We start from the raw sequence: 14321 nt of genomic DNA on the forward strand, positions 1-14321 counted from the left end.
GCTTGGTGAATTTCGTTTTTTTGTGAAAATGAAGGAAGGCACCATTTCTATATCTGGAATAATTTCAGGCAGAATAGAAAGAGGATGGAGGACACTGTGATGTGATTCACAACTTATTCAGTAGGAATGAGGGGCTTACAGCCAAGAGTAACCATGGGAATATAGGGCTCCCCTGGGAAGTCACATAAATCTTTGGCAGAACATCACCGTCTACAAATCATGATATTGTTCAAGCCAAAGGAATTAAAAGATCAGGGTGACCCCAGGTTCTTGCCGGCTCTCACAACCTCTCTATTCATCAAACTTGCTGATTTTTGGAGGATTACTCAGCAAACAGAAGAGTACTTCATATAATATTTAGTTTGCCATGAAAAACCTTTTTTGCGGTACTTGAAGCAATTCCACATATGTATTTTTAAAATTTCTGATTGGTGTTAATAGAGAGATTTATAAAATCTTTCATGTGGTCATTTATGTTTTTGTATAGGTCTTAATGGAGTTTGTGGAGAAAAATAACCTGAGTTTAAAAATGTGTGCTTGTATTTACAAGTGAGTCAAATGTTAAAGACAAGATATTTTCCAATACAGAGGAAGCAGCAACAGCAGTTGTGGTTTTGGTTATCCAAGGTGTTTCTTTGTTTTTCTCTCCAGCAAACAAAGAATTATTCAGCAACAAGAGGGAAAGAAGTGAGAAGGTTGACCTTGTTTGAAGGGTGCTCCAGAGTGACCTAAGTTGTTTTAAAATTTCCTCTTAGTAATTATATCTGCCATGCAATTTTCCCCAATTTCTCCAAAATGAAAAGGAAAAAATAACTGACTTCTGAATTTGTCTGAAATTTTTTTTTGTAAGGAGTATAAAAACAAAACTACTTCTGCTAGTAACTTCTACCCACTGATTCTGCAGAACAATAGAAGTTGAAAGAGGAGAGTGAAAAGTGGCCAGATGGTAAGCAAGCTCTTAGCAGCTCCAGTGGCTGAGCCTCTGGGCTGGGAGAACTCCGTCTGCAGGGGCTGGAGGGTGGGCATCAGGGTGAGGCAGGGTCGGGACTGAAGCTGGGCAGGGGAAGCCTTCAAATTTCTCCCAAAGGGGGTTGAGATGGTTCCTAACCCATGCCAGTGAGCTCATCATAGTCCTTTCTCCTTTCATTTTGGAACACATTAGTCCGTACCTTGACATCCATGAGTTTTTTAAAAAAAATTTTATTGGAGTGTAGTTGATTTACAATGTGGTAGTTTCTGCTGTACGTCAAAGTGAATCAGTTATACATGCCCAAGTATCCATTCTTTTTTAGAGTCTTTTCCCGTATAGGTCATTACAGAGTTTCCTGCGCTCCACAGTAGGTCCTTGTGTTAAGTGTGAGTCACTCAGTCGTGTCCGACTCTTTGCATCGCCATGGACTGCAGCCCACCAGGTTCCTCTCTCTCCATGGGATTCTACAGGCAAGGGAACTAGAGTGGTTTGCTAGTTCCTTTTCCAGGGGATCTTCCCAACCCAGGGATCAAACCTGGGTCTCCTGCATTGCAGGCAGATTCCCTACCGACTGAGCTACCAGGGAAGCCCAGTTAGGGGGAAAAGGGAGATGAACTGGGATTGACAAAGACATACACTCTATATCAGAACGATGATAAAGATCTACTGTGTAGAACAGGGAACTCTACTCAATACTTTGGTTTAGGCCTGTATAGGAAGAGAATCTAAAAAAGAGTGGATGTACCTATAACTAATTCACTTTGCTGTGCATCTGAAACCAATGCAAGTGTTGATCAACTATGCTCCAATTAATAAAAAAATTTAAAAAGCACTTGCACTTTAAAAATGGATGAGGTAGGATTTCTACCTTCTTAAAAATACTACTAGAGTTACTAAAGAACTTGCATTTACAAAATAATTGATAAAAATGTTCTTCTGGATTGTGTGAGAGTATAGACAGGGACCACTGATAGACTCAGGTGTGTGACATTAATCACACGTAACTTCTCTCTTTCCTGCTCCATCAGAGGCTGGGCTCTCCTTGTTTTCAATCTCTCCATTTGATGCGGATAAATCTTTAGTCTCTTGGTTGGTTGGCCAAGAGTCTCTTGATCAAACCCAGGTCTCTGCATTGCAGGCAGATTCTTTACCATCTGAACCACCAGGGAAGCCCAGTAAATCCTTAATAGTTATCTATTTTATCAGGAAGATCCCCTGGGTAAGGGCATGGTAACCCACTCCAGTATTCCTGCCTAGAGAATCCCAGTCCATAGGGTTGCAAAGAGTCAGAGACTCAGTGTGGTGGTTACGAGTGCAGAGCTGGGGCTAGGTTGATAATTTTGGAATCTTTGCTCTATCACGTGTTGTCTGTCAGACCTTAAGTAATGCAACATCTTTGCACTTGAAGTTCTTCATTTATAAAATGTGGATAATAACATTCACTTCATAGGGCTATGAAGGGGATTACACGTGTTATGAGAAAAATATTTAGCAGTGTCCTGCTCATTGTAAATACTGTAATTGTTAGTGTGTATGCATGACTGCTGAGTCACTTCAGTCGTGTCCGACTCTCTGTGGCCCCATGGACTGTATCCCGCCAGGCTCCTCTGTCCATGGGTTTCTCCAGGCAAGAATACTGGAGTGGGTTGCCATGCCCTCCTCCAGGGGATCTTCCCAACCCAGGGGTCTAACCCTTGGTTCTTATATCTCCTGCTTTGGCAGGTGAGTTCTTTACCACTAACATAACCTGGGCAGCCCAGTTATTAGTGTAGATAACTCCCAAGATTTTTATTGGGTATCTAGGTATTGCTGCAGTCCATGGGGTAGAAAAGAGTCAGATACAACTGAGCAATTGAACAACAGCAACAAGATATTGCTTCCATTTTTCTGTGAGCATAATTAATGTTCTGATGAACATTCACTTACAAAAGTCTTTAAGGCATTTCTGGTTATTTTCTCAAGGTAAATTCTCAGATACGAAAACATTTGGTAACAAGGTATGTGCAATTTCAACATTTTTATTCTTATTTCCAAACTATGAGAAAAGCTTTTCTCACCCCTCCTACCAGCAAAACACTAGGCCTTTCCACTGAAAAATAAATATATGTGTGTGTGTATCCCAATTTGCCGAGGTACAGGCATGCAGAAATAGTATTTCACTGTTGTTTTTATTTACATTTATTTGACTAGGGCTCTTTCCTTGATTCATGGTCTAGCCTACTCTTCTATAATTCTAGTCCCACTTGCTAGTCACCCCTATTATTTCAGGCAGCTATCTTATTCCCTCACTGGTGGAAGCAGATCACCAGTTCTTTCAACCATTTATCATATGCAGTAATTTCCAGAACAGTTTGCCCTATTCGGAACGTATTCCAGTTTGTCCTTGTTCCTCCTGAAAGATGGCGCCAGAATCAAGCACAGTCTTCCACGTGTGGTCAGACCAGCTGCTGCGTGTGCCAAGGAATCAGATGGTTCAGTTATAATGTGCTTTTCTTTTGCAAGTCCATTACTCTGCCGTTCCCTTTCTGTTTCTATTGAGTCTTGTTGTGACTTAGAAAGAATCTGGACCAGAGTAGTTTTTGGCCGATGGGTTATTTTTGAAAGTTGTATCTTAAATGACTTTTTCTCTCCTGTTTTCTGCTGCTTTAACATCGCATGGTGTAACTGTTATCTTTAAGGCTCTGAATTCGATGTCTCTCTTAGGGTAGCACTGGGTTGTACTAGCTATGTCAGCATCCTTCCTACATTTTGCATCATCTTGTGAAGTGGATAGTCAATGCATTCTTTCCTTGTAGAATGACTGAGGCATGCATTGGAGAAGGAAATGGCAGCACACTCCAGTGTTCTTGCCTGGAGAATCCCAGGGACAGAGGAGCTGGTGGGCTGCCATCTATGAGGTCGCACAGAGTCGGACACCACTGAAGCGACTCAGCAGCTGCAGCAGCAGCAGAGGCAGGCTTGAGATGAATAGCGGTAGGTGGATCCGATCCTGAGAGATTTGATTCAGCCAACAAACCACCTTGGAACGGGGGAGAGGAGACTTTCTGGAGTTTCTCTTACTGCTCTTTGGGCTTATCAGAGGCTTTTCAAAACACACGTTCAGTTCAATTCAGTCGCTCGGTCATGTCTGACTCTTTGCAAACCCATGAATCGCAGCACGCCAGGCCTCCCTGTCCATTACCAACTCCCGGAGTCCACCCAAACTCATGTCCATTGAGTCGGTGATGCCACCCAACCATCTCATCCTCTGCCGTCCCCTTCTTCTCCTGCCCTCAGTCTTTCCCAGCATCAGGGTCTTTTCCAATGAGTCAGCTCTTCGCATCAGGTGGCCCAAGTATTGGAGTTTCAGCTTCAGCATCAGTCCTTCCAATGAACACCCAGGACTGATCTCCTTCAGGATGGACTGGTTGGATCTCCTTGCTGTCCAAGGGAGTCTCAAGAGTCTTCAACACCACAGTTCAAAAGCATCAATTTTTCGGTTCTCAGCTTTCTTCACAGTCCAACTCTCACATCCATACATGACCACTAGAAAAACCATAGCCTTGACCAGATGGACCTTTGTTGGCAAAGTAATGTCTCTGCTTTTTAATATGCTGTCTAGGTTGGTCATAACTTTTCTTCCAAGGAGTAAGCATCTTATAATTTCATGGCTGCAATCACCACCTGCAGTGATTTTGGAGCCCCCAAAATAAAGTCTGACACTGTTTCCACTGTTTCCCCATCTATTTCCCATGAAGTGATGGGACCGGATGCCGTGATCTCAGTTTTCTGAATGTTGAGTTTTAAGCCAACTTTTCCACTCTCCTCTTTCACTTTCATCAAGAGGCTCTTTAGTTCTTCACTTTCTGCCATAAGGATGGTGTCATCTGTATATCTGAGGTTATTGATATTTCTCCTGGCAATCTTGATTCCAGCTTGTGCTTCTTCCAGGCCAGCGTTTCTCATGATGTACTCTGCATATAAGTTAAATGAGCAGGGTGACAATATACAACCTTGACGTACTCCTTTTCCTATTTGGAACCAGTCTGTTGTTCCGTGTCCAGTTCTAACTGTTGCTTCCTGACCTGCATACAGGTTTCTCTGTGGAAATTAATGTCCTATGCTCATTCATTTTACTACCTGCAAAGCTTACGGAAGAAAGTGGTGGGTCACTGAAATCTTGAGAGAAGGTAACATCACACATTTATGTGTGAAGGTGGTTTACAAATTCCAATATGTTTTATCCCATTCATTCTAAGGTCTGGGAGTTATTATGACCTCTGAGAATGTTTTAAGGGAAGAGCCCATGTGTCAGAACCAAGAACCGACTGTTTCATTTGAGTGTTGTTTTTGGAACCGAGTAATGAGACACAAAATACCAAACATGGGGTAGTGTGAAGGTAGGGATTGTAGAGTGACAGGATATTTGCTAAACTGAGTATCTGACTTGATTCCGAAAACTAAGGTTTTAAGAGCTGTCTGGACTGTTGAATCTCAGAGGGGAAGCAGAAATAGAGGATTCAGTCTAGTGGGCTCAAGTGCTGAAGAATAAGAGAAACACATGCAGGCATTTGAAACACAAATTCACTTGCCAAGGTTTCCCCGTGGTGGCCAGCCGGTGTCAGTCTCCTAAGACCACGCCCTCTTCTACCTTAAAGCCATTGAGTCACGAGGAGGTTTTGTGATTTTATGAGATGACTGATGTATAACAGGTTCAGATCTGGAATGAGAGACATCAAGAAGCCTAGGGTAGGGGAGGGAAGAGGGATGAACGTGATAAGGGAGAACTGTGATTGAATTCAGCCATGCAACCGAAACTCACCAAGTGAAGTCCAGTGGGGTTACTTACATGTCCCATACATAGGGATTATTTCATAACATGATACACTTATGACTTTATATAATCAGTTCCTTGGCAAAAAATCCTAATCCAAATGGTTATTTGTGACTGGGAATAGAAACAGCCTGGTACTTTGAACTAAAATTAAAAAAATAATAATTTTAACTTTTAAGAAATGCAATTTTGATTTTTATTAAATGCTACACTAACCAAGCTCTCTGGTGAGAACTTTAATGACATGGTGAGCTCTTGCATATGCTTCTTCCATGGCATGTTTTCTAGTTGATGCTAATATTTTAAACTTTTTAGTGTGAACAAAATGTCTTACCGATAAAACCTTTTTTTTTTAAGCACCTGCAAATGCCATTTTGTTGGTAGAATTTGGACTTTAAGACCTCAGCTTTCCCTCACTGGCAATGGGGTTCTAAAGAGTATAATGGCTTGTCCATTGTTACAGTGGTTTACCTTAATTTTGCCAACTCACAGATCTAAAATATGCTATCGTATGAAAAGAACTCCATTAAGGACAGAAGAGGAAACACAGAGGAAATCTAATCTCATTGCCTCAGCCTTGGACCCCCGCTCACTCTAGGGAGAATCTTCCCTAACACACTGTGCCTTTCGAAGGCAGATCTGCTTGGAGATGCATCTCCTGGTGTTGGGTTTGCCAGAACATTCTAATAAAAGGAGCATGGTTCCCCACTGAACAGGGGTGTTAATTTTTCATGGACTTACACTGTGGTGAGGAGCTTGAAAAGGGTGAGAGCACTTTAGGAAAACAGTGTTGAAACAAAATAAAAGGAGTCTTGCTCTGGCCCAAGAAAGAACATAGAGACTATTGTTGAAAGCTTGCTTGTTAGCAGAGACAGAAGTTAAATAGAGAACATTTTAATGCAATTAGCTCTTCAGTGTGAATTTCCTGGGAAAGGGAGGAAAGCTGTGCCAAATCTAGCCCACTTAGGATCAGACCAGCAGCTCCTTGGAGACGGGCATGATCGCTTTTATACTCTGACAGGAGAATCTGCTGGATAGAGTTTCTTGACCAAAGGCAGAGATGCCTGCCATGGCCTGAGCTAAGTCATTGGCCATCTGGGCCTCTGATCATCCCCCTGGTTAAGTGAGAACATGTTGAAATTCTTCTCCTGTTTTAAATTTACCCAAACCTACATCAAAGAAGTTTAGCACACAGTATTTTTTACTTTAAATCTGAATTGGAGCTGTTTTGTTCAATAGAGTCTATATTATTATTCACCTAAAAAAAAATCATGATTTTTCCTGTTTCTTTATATTTGCATGTGCATGCTGAGTCACTTCAATCATGTCCGACTCTTCGAAACCCCATGCTGTAGCCCGCCAGGCTCCTCTGCCCATGGGCTTTCCCAGGCAAGAATACTGGAATGAGTTGCCATTTCCTCCTCCAGGGCATCTTCCCAACTCAGGGATCAAACCCGCGTCTCCTGCGGCTTCTGCATTGCAGGCAGATTCTTTACTGCTGAGCCACCGGAAAGCCCTAATATTTACATACTTAAAGGAGAAAAAAGTGGCCTAAATAATTATTCAGTCTGCCAGTATTATTTACTGTCAATTAACCACCACTTGGCCTACGAATACATAATGGTGAGAGGTACACGGGTACTCCTCGCCACTTGGTCTTACTTCACGTTTGGACCTGTTACGTATAGTCTGTTACACAAGGTTGAATTCATCGTTCTGTTCGCCCGGTGGTCACTGACCACCGCCGGACATAGTGTTGACGACAACGCGGAAGGGTGCTTCTAAGAGGCTCCCCACCCAGCTCCTGGGCCTCACGCCCTTGTGGACTGGACCCAGTGCCTAGTCCCTAGCGAACAGGACCTGCACAAGTGGCTGCCGTTGGTAGACGCCCTCTGTCCCACTGCTCCGAGGGGATCAAGTTGCTGTGCCGTGAGCTGCCCTGGAGAGAGCCCCGGGTGGAGGGAGCTGGGGGGCCCCTGTGGCCAGCAGCCAGGGAAGAGCTGAGACCCTCAGTCCAACATCCCAGAAGGAGCTGACCCTGCTGGTCACCACGTGAGTGAGTTTGAATGTAGATCACCACCACTCGAGCGTGTGCAGTGACGCTGTCGGCATTTTCTCTTGGATATGTGTGAGTTACTGGAAAATTTTCCAATTGGCCAAACCAGATCTTATGGCCACGCTTAAAGGCCAGGGGCAGGGAAGTGCCAGGAAGCCACTATGAGACCCAACTGAGTCATGTGGCCAAGTCCAAGGAGAGACAAAACATATCCTGCTTGTGGAAATGGTGAAGAGGTAGCAAATACATTGAAATAATCGTCTAACATGGGCTTCCCTGGCAACTCACTCCAGTATTCGTGCCTGGGAAATCCACGGACAGAGGAGCCTGGTGGGCTACAGTCCATGGGGTGGAAAAGAGTCGGACACGACCGAGCAATTAAACCACCATCACTGCCAGTCTAACACACTATAATCAATATCCTCTCACACCAGTAGTGCATGAGTTTCTTATATGGCCACATGCTAACACTGGACAGCCACATTTTTGCCAACAGAATGGGCATAAATTCATTTTAGTGTATGTATTTCTGAGTATTGGTGAATGAAGTTGAATATTTCTTAATATTCTTATTAGTTTTTGAGTTTCTTTCTCTAACTATCTGTCGAGCATTTCAAAATTGTTTCCTATATTTTTCTTGTTAATTTGTAGGAATTTCTTCCCTACGAGTGATGTTACCCCCAGTTCATTATAGATGTTGCATTTCTCTTCTCCCATTCTGTCCCCTGTAAATATACTTTGTGGTGTTCCGAACAGAAATCTTCAGTTTTCTTGTCGTTACCATCTTTTTCACCTTATGTCTTTGGAGTGTTAGTGTTAGAACTTCTCCCACACATCCTAATGTCACAATATTTTTAAAAATATTGCTTTACTGTTTTGCTTTTCATATCTAGGTTTTCAATCAATTTAGGTCTGTATTTTTACATTTCATTAGGTAGACATATTTCTTCATGCTGTGAACCAGTTTTCTTAACATCAGTTACTAAAAATTCCATCCTTCCCTACAGATTTATAATGCTATCTCTATCATAGAATGAGTTCCCACACTTCTTTTGGTTTGTTTCTGAGATTCTTATTCTATTTCATTGATCTGTCTTTTCTGATACCAACATTACCTTTTTCCTTTCAAACTACTTCATCTTTGAGGTAAAACAATATCTGGTTGGGCAAGTTCCCCTGCTTTGTTCTGCCAGATAACTTTTCAGATGAATTTGTCAAGGTCATCCAAAATCCTATTGGAATTTTGATTGGAACTGAACTTAACTTACAAATTTAATTTATAGATCAATTTGGGAAGAAATGTTTTGTTGAAACAAACTCTTTGAAAAAAAACAACAACGGCAAACAAGTCTGTTGAAAACATATGAAGAATGAACAGTGTCTGAAATCTACATATTGGAGCAAACTTCTTTGGGTTGGATTGGATAGTCTTTCCTACTTGTCTGGAATAAGCCTGAGATCTCTCGATGGACTTGACTTGGATTACCTTGATAGAAGCAAAACACCCAAGAAGGCATGTGTGTATTTTGGAATTGTTCGTTAGTGGTAGGTGGTAATAATCCCTTAGCAAGAACACCCACCGTCTCTACAGTCTCTGATTATGAGTGAAGGGCTTATCCTGTTCAGTGATCTGTTTAGTTCTTCAAAGCGTAATGCCACATCTAGTTCTGTATTTATCATTTAGAGGAGCTAGTTATAGCTCTTCAGACTCGCCCGGCGCTGCCTGTGCTTGGCGAGGTTATCGAATTATCACGCCGTGTTAATGAGACCAGGCTCATGAGAACCATCTCGTTCAGAATCTCTTCACTTCCTGCTAACCCTGGCCAACCACCTTGCAAATGTGCATTCTGAGGGCCAGGGAGACTTAGAGAGTGTGCTTGAAAAAGTTCAGATTCTTCACCACTCCTGGAAAACACCTCAAGAGTCACAAGCTCACTAATGGCCTAATTTTCATATAGAAAGGACAGGACCTGATCATTAGCTGTAGCTCATTTAAGGGAGTTAATGAGGAGTAGTAGAAAAATGAAGAAGCTAGAAAAATACAGCACAAGGGTGGTCGTAAATTGGCTTACTCATCTTTGTCCAGTAAGAGTCTATTCATTTTCTTTAACCCTCCAAAGAGTGTCAAAGGGGTGAACCGTTTGAATATTTAGCAACATGTTAAATTCAGTTCAGATTCAGTATTGTCGGTTTAAAAAAAAACACAATGTTTAATGAGTGCATTTTGAACATATAACTCATTGAGAGGATAAACATGCCTATTCAATGTGCTATTTAAGAAAGAAATGTCTTAAATGAGCCCAGAGTTGTTAAACTTAGCTCCATAAACGTTCAGCAGTTTTATACTTTTCCCTTGCTTTGTCTGCATATCTCCCTTTTCTTTCCAGACTCAGTTGGGTTCTTTTTAAAGTCACTGTCTTCTAAATCATGTAATTTTAAGTAACAAGACAGCTAGGTGACATATTGCAATACAGGAATTGTTGAGTCAGGTCTTCTTAATAATTTCACAACTGTTAAAATCCCTATTGGAAATATGACTAATTCTCTCTAATTCTCAAAATTCTTCTCCAGAGAAAAATCACATTTTGTGCTACTCGGATGTCAAAAACAGCTCCCTTGCGGCTCCTAACTTAGCTCATTGTGGGCTAGTCTAATAGTACGCTGATGCTCCAAACCTACGGAACTAAAAGCTCTCCTTATAACTGTGTTTGAGCGATGAACAGGGCAGAAAACACCATACAGACCCGAAGGTGAGTTTTAGCTAAAGGAATGCTTTGTGTGCAATCCAAACAAGTGGGTTTCTGCTTTTCAAGGTGCTTTTAAAACTCCTCATAGAGGTTGTCCACATTCATTTCACCTAATGGAAACCTATAATTTCCAGGTGAGTCAGATTCCATTGCCAAATTGCTGAGAGATGGGAGAGATCTCTGAGACTTTTGAATACACATGTTTTTGGTTTTGTTTCTGTTTTTCTTTTCTTCTTTTTTTTGCAAAACATAACCAGAACCGCATGCCCAGTTGGAATTGCTGTTATGCTTGCCTCTAAATAATTGCAATAGCTGATCTTTCTCAGTGTTTAGTATGTGTTCTTCCTAAGTTGTCTATTTCATCCTTACAATAACCCAATAAAACAGGTATGATAACATTCCCTATTTTACAGGTAAGGAATCAGGGGTGCAGAGCAGTTGAGTAGCCTAATTTTGGGTGTAGGAAGCCGAGTCTCTAACTAGAGTCTCTGGTCCTTGTGGCCAATGATGTCAAGGTCTCGCTCAGATCACCCCTACTCTTTTTGGTGTGTCTGTGGGTTACAGGCTGCTTCCTGGGCCGCACAGTCTGGAAGCAGGAAGTGCTGGGGGAATTTGTGCTCTCACTGAGGGGCAGGTGGGTACAGAAGAATAAAAGTTCCAGCTCCATCGTCTTGCAGACTGCTCCCTGCTCCCAAGCTCCCTGCAGGACCCTGCCTGCATCTGCCTTAACTGCCTCTTCCCTTCCTGTCCTGGTTCTGCCCCCAACCCCCCTACCAGCCTCCCCCAGGGGCCCTTTCTCAAAGAGTCATCTGTACCTGAATCCTCATCTCAGGGTCTGTTTCTGGGAAGCCCAATTAGAACTCTCCTCTTTCCCATGGTTTCACAGAACAAACTGTTCTTGGAGTATGAAAATGGAATTTAGGTTAATATGTGCTCAGTCCTCTCCATCTCTTTGCAGCCCCATGGACTGTAGCCCACCAAGTTCCTCTGTCCTTGGAATTCTCCAGGCAAGAATACTAGAGTGGGTTGACATTCCCTACTCAAGGGGATCTTCCCAACCCAAGCGTCAAACCTGCGTCTCTTGCATCCCCTGCATTGGTAGGAGGACTCTTTACTACTAGCACCACCTGGGAAGCCCAGGTTAAGATATTCAAACTGAATTACAGAGTGTGAGTTTCAGAACTTGAAAAAAAGAAAGAAAGCTAAATCTTGATTTTTAGCTACCTTTCCATCAGTGTGTAACTTCCATGGAGACCCCGGAGTTTTGTCTATCCTCCCAAGCCCATCATTCCAGGACATAGCCAGGTACCGTATGGTTGTCAGTTGAATTGTTCAGGAAAGGATAGCCAGATCTCAGTATTCTTGGGGCATCTTTTTCTTCAGTTCAGCCAGCTCATCTTTAACACTCTGTCACTCAAACTCTACTCCATCCTTTCAGGCCTTCTGATGTTTGTCCCTGATGCAAAAGACCTGTCTACCTTTGAAAGCAGGATGAAACCTATTAGAATGTAGAGCTGTTCCTAAGAGAAATATGACTTATCCTAGGGCAAAAAGCGGTTAGCTTTCAATGTTAGGAGAGAAAGTCTCAGCTTCTGAAATTCTGGGGACGTGGAAGCTGGGGGACAGGGAGGCAGGTCTTAGGGAAAAGTGTGTGTGTGTCTGAGTCTGTGTGTGTTAACCCCACTCTCACACTGTGAGCCCACGTCAGCCTGGCACGGAGTGAAGAGAGAGAGAGCCTCTGTCTGCTTCCATCCAACCCTGGGGCAGAGTGATGTTGGAGCGGTTTCTCGATGGCCAGGGCCTGCAAGGGTTTGTTCTGGTGGCAGTATCTGCCCAGGGACTGGTGATCACGGATCCTAGCAGTGAGGCAAGAAGACGCAAGAACAGATGCTCTGTGATTCAAGACCTACTCCACGCAGCAGCCACCGCAGCGGCCCCGAAGAGCAAACCGTGCTCCCTTCTGAGGATGCTGAGGGAGGGGGGCGAAATTTTAGGTTTTGTCGTTCGAACAGGTTAGGGCTTCTCATCTCTCTGTGGCCTTTACCTTGCTCACCACTGTTGTGTGCGGTCTCTGATTTCTCTGACCTTTTTACGTGTGCAAGTAAAGTGCTAAAGGCAGGACCGCCTTGCTCCATCGGACTGGAGTTTCCCTGTCCTCAGCACACTCTACGTAAAAAGGAATGATTGTCAGTCTGTAGCACAGAGGTAGTCCCATAAGTATTTTTAAAATCTTAAAGAGGAGGAGATGCAAATGAAGCAATGGGGCTGGTCTTCCGCTGGTGGGAATTCCACAGAAGTCAGCGATGTGTGCAGAAGCAAGAGGAGAGCCTCAGGATCCCTTTGGGCAGGCGAAGTGATGTGGCAGCTCCTGGAACCTGGGCAAGAGGCAGGAAGCACTGTGCCTCCAAAAGAAGCCCCTTTGGGAAGCTAAGAGCTGGAGTCTCTTGGAAAAGACATCAAGAGAAGTGAACATGAAGGGCTGGTGCTTGCCCGAAGGACCTTCCCCCACTGCCTCCTGTGTGTGGCAGGAGAAGATGCGCTGGCTGCAGTGTGGGGACCAGTGATTGGAGTCCAAGGACAGCAGAGACCAGGCCAGCAGGCATCGTGCAGACCTGAGCAGGGGTGGCTTTGGGCCTGGGGAGACTTCCCAGGGGTTCCCGGGAAGGTGACCTTGCCTGGAATCCTGACTCCTCTGCCCCTAACATTCTTAAGGCAAGACTCATATTCAGAGGGGTGGCACCCTGGTAAAAACTAAATCTCTGCTGTATTCCCCGAGACAAAATGTTGGAAACTACAGACTTCCCTGGTGGCTCAGTGGTAAACAATCTGCCTCTATAATATAGGAGATGCAAGTTCGATCCCTGGGTTAGGAAGGTTCTCTGGAGAAGGGAATGGCAACCCACTCCAGTATTTTGCCTGGAGAATCCCATGGACAGAGGAGCCTGGTGGGCTGCAGTCCATGGGGTTGCAAAGAGTCAGACACGACTGAGTGACTAACACTACAAACCCAAATCTAAAAAACACAAAGTTAGACAGGGGAAGGAGCTGATGATCTTTTGCTGATGAGCTGGGCTTGTGAAGTTTCTCATGTATCTAGGAGTCAAAGGCTGCCCACGGCTCTCCTGGCAACCCAACAGGTATGAGGAGGAGCAGAGTGAGAGCGGGGGCAGTGGGCTGGCCTCGCGAAGACTCGAGACAGGACAGAGATGCTCCTGGTCTCCAGCCCCTTGCCAGACCTGCTGAAGCCTTCTGATCCTCCAAACCCTTTCTGCTAAGTGAGCAGGACCACTTGTTCCCATTATGAGGAAACAGACTGAGGGGAGAAAGCTGATACTGGATCTCCCCACTCGCTGCCCAAACTCTTCACTGCGTCTCCCAAGGTTTTATTAGGAGCAGAGGGCTGTGAGTTACAGAAGTTGAGACATCCGCTGAGAGATGCACCAGAAAATAGGCTGGTTTTGGGTTTTGATGTTTGGTTTCGCTGCTGGAGGGAAGAGAACTGCTTCCTGAGCTGGTCTCCCTGAGATGCTGACCCTTTTTTCTTCCCTGGGACATGAACATCCTGGACCTCTAGGGTTTGGAGATGGGCGGGAGGGAGGTGCTCTCTTCTGTTGGGTGTTGCTAGGGAATCTATGGCTCTGACCTGGATGCTCTGTGTTCTCTTTCATCAATGTGGGGGTCCCCAGTCTCTGCAGGCACAGCTCATGACCTGAAAGTTTGTGTTTCTCCAGAGCT

The 14321-nt window shown here is 44.0% G+C and overlaps 1 long non-coding RNA gene across 1 annotated transcript in view; it reads left to right on the plus strand.

Annotated features, from left to right (window-relative positions):
• The window catches only part of LOC122697632, a 43092-nt gene extending 32591 nt beyond the window's left edge, over positions 1-10501 (plus strand). Inside the window, exon 3 of the long non-coding RNA XR_006342124.1 lies at positions 10411-10501. This is a non-coding gene — a long non-coding RNA (uncharacterized LOC122697632). The remainder of the gene's footprint in view (positions 1-10410) is intronic.
• The last annotated feature ends 3820 nt before the right edge of the window (positions 10502-14321 follow it).

The sequence above is a fragment of the Cervus elaphus genome, chromosome 7 (assembly GCF_910594005.1).
Source record: "Cervus elaphus chromosome 7, mCerEla1.1, whole genome shotgun sequence".
Lineage (NCBI taxonomy): Eukaryota > Metazoa > Chordata > Mammalia > Artiodactyla > Cervidae > Cervus > Cervus elaphus.